Genomic DNA, 6425 nt, shown 5'->3' on the forward strand with positions numbered 1-6425 from the left:
TGGCCCTGTCCCCAGCTGACAGGGAACTCTTGGAAAGACCAAGTTGGACGTTCAAATACAAATTGTCTGGCCTCTGTGACTGTTTCTACATTAGGAGCCTGGGGATGAAGCTCATGATGTTTTAGTAATTGTGTTGTGATAGTATTGGTATGATTCCTTCATGTGGTCTAAAATCATTACTGGTTTAAAAGAAAAAAAGAAAAAGAAAAAGAAAAAAGAAAAAACTTACCCAGAAGCCTAACGAAAGGGAAATGACTCAAAACCAGCTTAGGATGTGATTCACACCTCGTACCAAGGAAAATTACAAGGAGAGAAATTACACGGCCCAGCCAGGAAAATAGAATAATGAGGACCAAGTGCAATGCTATCCAGGGTAAACCTTTTCACCAGCCAGGAAGATAAGAATTAAGCAAAATTTGTTCTCAAGAAAGATTTGTTCTCAAGAAAACGCTTTCTCTGAAAATGAAAAAATGAACAATCTGCTTACTAAGACCTCTTAGGAAAGAAAATTTCCTTTAGTAAATACTTCATATTCAAAATGATCATGAGCCACAAAAAGCATTTTTCTTCAAGGGAGTAGTGGGGAGGGGGGATTTTTCCTCAAGTGAACTGAGATGGAAAGTTTCTTATAAATGCAAAACTTTTCAAAAAAAAAAATAAGAGTGGAGCACATTTGCCATAGCTATTAAAACCAACACGCCCTCTTAGATGTCTTCAGCTTTGGGTCTCAGCTTGGGTTTCTATGGGAAGTTTGCCAGGAATGTGCATTTCGGGGCCTTCGATTCTCCCTCCACTTCTGCCACAGAGAGGGGACAGTTCCATTTCACATAAGGTAGCCACTGCTTTCTCGATACAAGTAAGATGCACTCTGGGAGCAAGATGACACCCTTTCCAGGGCCTCCAGGAAGCAGCAGGTGCATGTGTATAAAACACACACTTCTACTCAACAAACTCCGTCCTCCAATCACACCTCCTTACCTGGGTTGCCATGGAACCCCAAGATCCACTACATGGACACTCCCCTGGGGACAGTCAACTCTCCCCCAGCAGGGCCAGCACCTCTCTAGCTGATGGGGTAATGACTTCACCCCTGCTATTGATCTGGAGCTAGGAAGGCAGTTCTGGCGAATCCGGAGGGGATACATGTTGTTTTGAGAGCCCTCTGCATGGTCTTCCAGCTGGTCCCTAACTTGGGGGGGACTACTGCTGGATAGGAGCTTTCTAGGGATCTGGGACTTCAAGGTTTTCAAATACATCCACCAGATGACCCCACCTCTCCCTTCAGGGTCCACTCCTTCCTTACTCAGCCCTGAGTGACACAGCAAACCCAGCGACATAGCAGATTCACCCACTTTGGAATTTGGGCAGCTGTTCCGACAATGAAGTCCTGGGTCTGACTTTTCCTGACTCCCAGACACAGAAGATAAGAGTCTCTATAAGCTGTGGAAAAGGTCCTCTGAAGGTCACAGTGGTTTTTCTCCCAGGCATGATTGGCACTCATTGAAAAGTACCATGCGGTTGGGATTATTCCTGTGCTAATATTATTTCAGACCCTTAACCTCCAGAGGGGAACACCGAGCCCTGCTCTCCACCCGGAAGGTCCAGTTGCCCACGCCAGCACGCCAGGCTGTCAGAGCTCCCCTGAATGTGACACACCGCAGGCTTGGGGTGAGGATCCAAGTCCTGCCTTCGACTCTTCTTCCTGACCCCCCTGTGTGAGGTCCAGTTCTCCGGCAAGCAGGCTTTGAGATTCTGACATTTGCAAGTGGAATGTTTTCTGAGGAACCCTGGCCTCCAGCACCTGCACAGGCAGAGGGAGTGCGTAGAGCTGTGATGTGACGGGTATGAGGGGCAGTCGCTACCCGGAGACAGTGGGGCTAAGCCTTTATACTGTCGGGGCGGGTCAGTCACTGGCTGTGGCTGCCCTGGGGAGGCAGTGGGTTTTAGGTCAAGGGTTCTCTGCATGCAGGGCAGTTCCCCAAGAGGGACTCAGCTGAGGGAGGCAAGCCGGGCCCTGGGGCAGAGCGGTGTGCCTGCAGTCATCTCTGCTGGTGTGGAAGGCTCCCCATCTCCTCTGCCTGTCCCTCTGGCTCAGGTATCTCTGCCCTGCCCTCTTGGTCTCATCCTTCACTCTTCTAACTTTCTCTTAGAAGTCTTTCCTGGACCTCTGTGTGCACTGGGGTTCCTCTCCTGGGCTTCTTCCCCTGTTCATGCTGAGCTGTAATTGTTTGCTCTTCAATCTCTCTGACTAAACTATATGTTTTGGAAGGACAATGGTGTGGCCATCTTATTCATTGTTGTATTTCCAGCTCCTAGCGGGGTGCCTTCTCCGAAAGGAATGAATGGATCTAGGGGTTAGTGGAGCATTTAACAGAAAGGACAGCTATAAACCACTGAAGGTAATTATCCTTTAGGTCAAACAGGCTTTGAGAGAGATAGAACAGCTAGTCTTCGGGTCAGGTCCTCCCTGGGCAGTGCTATCTACATGCTGGAGGAAGCGAGCATGTAGGCAGAGATGGACGCCATTGGCCTTCACAAAAGTGCCGAGTGCCACTGTATGCAGGAAACCGGGGTGGTGGGTGGTGGGAAGGAGAGACCAGAGATCTGGAGGGGATCTAAAAGAGGGCCAGTAAATGATCAGGGAGTTGATGTGGTTCCTGCAGACAGAAGGACTGTGCAAGTTAGGTTCTGGCTCAGGAGGTTTAGGTTGAAGGGCACAGAGTGGAAGTCTCTGGAACAAGGCAGGACACGAGCTCAGACTCAGCCTGGAGGCTCGAACACTGGGATTAGAGGTTCTCTGTGGCCAGGATGACATGGACATAGGGTGACATTTTGCTAGTAAGTGGCAGTGCTGTGGCCTCCACTGCCAAGGAGTGAGAGAGGCAAAAATGGGTATATCCTTCCCCTTGAGAAGACAGTCACATCTCTACCTCCTGCTCCAATATGGCGTCCAATATGGGGGAGCCTCTGAAGATTCAGGTCACTCTTCCCTTCCCAGAGCTGCCCCACACAGCCTAAAGGAGACTTCGAGTTGTCCTTGCATTAGTGAATGGCAATAAAGCACATGGCAAAAAGCCTTCGCGCTTTAGCAAAAGGAGTTTTAGCAAAACTCACGTGGGGTGTTTGAGTGTGCTGCATCTCTTTTGAGGACAACACCTCTCTTTGGGCAGGCATCTATGGTGGTAAAGAATAAAAACGTATGCCTCTGTGCCCCAGTTTCCTTTCTGTAAAGTAGGATTGTTATACTGGATTAACTTTTTTTATTTTTATAAGCTACTTAATATGTGTAACATGGGTAGAATCATACTTGCTACACAATAAGTACTTACTTAATGAATATTTGTTTTTATTGTTATTATTATTACAGAAGCATCATGGAAAAGATGTATTATTTCTAGTCAAGAAATGTGGCTTCAAATGCTGGCTCCAAAGTCTCCTAATTACACATCCTCTGCTGCCATTTCGCCTCCTTGGCCTCCTCATCTGAAAGAAAGAACATGGCACTGGGGCATCAAACAACTAAGCATCTAAGAAACTTCTGCACACGTGTTAAAGTGCTGCCTGTGGGCAGGAAGAGGGAAATCATTTCTCCCTGTGGCTACTCCCAGCCTCTCTGATCCCCTGTCAGCTCTGCCCTGACCTGCCCACCTCAGACATGCCTCTGGCTGGGCATGGGGAGCCTTCTGACCTCCCACCTGGTTTAAGGCTATTTAGTCAATAATAAAAAAAAAAAAAAAACAAGGCTTCAATGGGCCTGCTCTGATTTGGGGTCTTATTACCTCTGGGCAACAGTCACCTGCTGTTGAATTGTTTCCACAGTAACCAGGTATTTTGCTTGAGGTGTTTTCAGTGCTGTGGTGACAGGAAACCACCGTCAAGGAAGACCATGAACTACAGAATCTTTTTCTGTGTTTGTTTGTTTTTTTTCCTTTTAGCTATATAACATGAAACTTTTTGTTGTTGTTGTTTACTGATATTACATTGATTTACAACATTGTATATGATTTAGAGGCTAAAAGCCTTCTCTACCCAAAGCTTTCTCTCTGTCCCTCTTAGTATATATGCCTGGTATTGCCAAATCACACCTATAAACTGTGAACTTGAATCTTTTCCAGACACTGTAAGTATGATGTTAACAACGAGAAGTAGACAAAAGAATTGAAGGCTCTCAAACCTTGAAGCTGCGTTTCAGAAATAGTTTCAGATAGAGGAAAAAAAAAGCCATTAGTACTTTTCCCTAAAGAACATGAGTAGAAATCCATCTCAGTTTAGAAGAAAGAAAAATAAGAAATAGGATTTTTTTTTTTTTTGGACAGAGTATAGGTAGAAGGGGCAAACTGAACTCTGAACATGCACGAACTTAAGTTGCTTTATTAACCTTCTTCATTTTTATTGCTACTACTGCTACCCTAACATCAGTTAGAGTGCTGCTTTGCTCCCGGTACCTTGCTCTCCACTCACCAAACAATATTTCATCGATCCTCCCAGCAACCCAGGGAAGAGACATTACTAGTCTGTCTTATAGGGAAAGAAACATTTCTCGGTGGCTAAGTGCTTGGTCGGAATAACGAGACTGGAAGTGACGCAGCTGATGTGAACACAGGTTTGTTTCTTCTGAAGCCTGAATTCTTATGCTGTCTTTCTTTTTCAGGATCATGTTGACAACACCGTTATTCCCCTTTTGTGAGAAACGCTGGGCAGTTGAAGACCACTAGGAAACAACAGGAAGTGAGCGCGGAGGGGCACTGACGCTCTCCTGTTGACCCTCGGTCAGTTGTCACCCCTGTGTGAGCCTACGTCACGCCTCTGCTGAACAACAGAGCTGGATGGCGTCATGGACTGAAAGAACAGAGTTTGCGTATTCCTCACTCCCTGGGCATTAGTGGATGGCTGTCAGCCATTCTTCAGACGATCCTTACACTCGAGCCTTAGAATTTCAGGTCAGTAATAATTTTTCCTTGGAATCTGAAAGGCACTGCTCGGCTGCCTTGTAGAGTTAAGTGTTGCTGCTGGAACTGTGATGCCATTCTCAGTCCTGACCTTTTGTGTGTGTGAACACGGAGGTTCGCTCTCAAGGACTTCTCTTTGTCCCCAGAATCGTGAAATGACGTGATCATGTGCCTCAGTGCAGAGCTATTTTTGCACTGGGCTCTTGACATCCCCCTCCCCCCATCTAAGAAATCAGATGTCTGAAACTATTTTTAAAAAGCCTTATTGAGATATAATCTACACATCATTAAGTTTCTCCACTTAAAGTGGGCAATTCAAGCATGTTTAGTATCTTTTACAGAGGTGGGCAGCCATTGCCAAAACCAAAGCCCACCTCCCCATCACCTCCCTCACAAGCCTGTGCTCACTCTGATGGTGACCACCTCCCCTCCAGTTTAGGCAAGCCCCATCCACTCTGACAACCTTTTGAATGATTTTTGGAGAATAATTGTAACTATTACAACAATTGTCTTTTGATTCCTCCTTTCACCTTCTATTTTCTTTGTTCTCTCCAATTATCCAGACATTGGATCCTCTGGGTTCTTTTGGACCCTTATGGTTATATTCGCCTCTTTTTTCATAGATGTCATATTTTTTTAAATCACTCTGCAAATATAACTTATAGTTTGTTTGGGATTTTTCTGGACATTTTCTTCTGCTCCTTGCATGATATGTTTCCTTTGAGTTCTCCTTTTCTTCTGTTTGTTCTCTGATGTTCTTTAAATATGTGGTGACTTCTCCTCTGGAGCCAGCCATAGGGCTGTTCTGTGTGTGGCCTGGCTTTTCACACCATCTTGACCATGAGGAGCAGTTCTCACCCCTGCTGCATGTTGTCACCCAGGGAGCTTTCGGGTCCACTCTGGGCAGCAGATTTACTTGGTTGGGACCCTGTCATTCACATTTTAAGAAAATTTTATAATGATTTATTTGTACATATTTTTGTGCATTTTTCCATCTCAGTTGCAATCCCCTTGGGTTTCCCATCACCAAATCACCCGTGTGCCCTCACCATAGTCCAGTGAATTTCCCTCCCCCCACTGTTTTTGATCCCATTCCCCACTTCACCCTGACAAAATGCCTCTGGTATATAGCTGTTCATCATTACCATTATTTTCTCGCCTGTTCCGTTATATTCCTGCGATGAGAGAAACCATCGGCACATTCACATTTTTTTAAAGTTCCCCTCACTCTGCTGGGAGGACTAACCCCTTCTTTGGGGAAAGGGACCCTCAACTACCAGCATATAGGGTTTGTTGTTCCTTTGGGATAATTGCGTCCCTTAGAAAAGAATCCATTTCCCAGATTATCAAAGTAGATGGGTGCTTGCCTAAACTGGAGGAGAGAATGGGCACCATCGCCAGTGAGTGCAGACATCTGGCTGCTGACATTCTGGAACCTAAGTGGGAGGAGGGGCTCAGGATGGGTGTGCAGGTCGG

The 6425-nt window shown here is 45.9% G+C and overlaps 1 long non-coding RNA gene across 1 annotated transcript; it reads left to right on the forward strand.

Annotated features, from left to right (window-relative positions):
• Positions 1 to 1560: 1560 nt before the first annotated feature.
• Positions 1561 to 3699, forward strand: LOC105854288. The gene is made up of 3 exons (XR_001145970.1): positions 1561 to 1668; positions 2310 to 2399; positions 3368 to 3699. It is a non-coding gene; the product is annotated as an uncharacterized LOC105854288 (long non-coding RNA).
• The last annotated feature ends 2726 nt before the right edge of the window (positions 3700 to 6425 follow it).

The sequence above is a fragment of the Condylura cristata genome, unplaced genomic scaffold (genome assembly GCF_000260355.1).
Source record: "Condylura cristata isolate star-nosed mole 26May11 unplaced genomic scaffold, ConCri1.0 scaffold00032, whole genome shotgun sequence".
Lineage (NCBI taxonomy): Eukaryota > Metazoa > Chordata > Mammalia > Eulipotyphla > Talpidae > Condylura > Condylura cristata.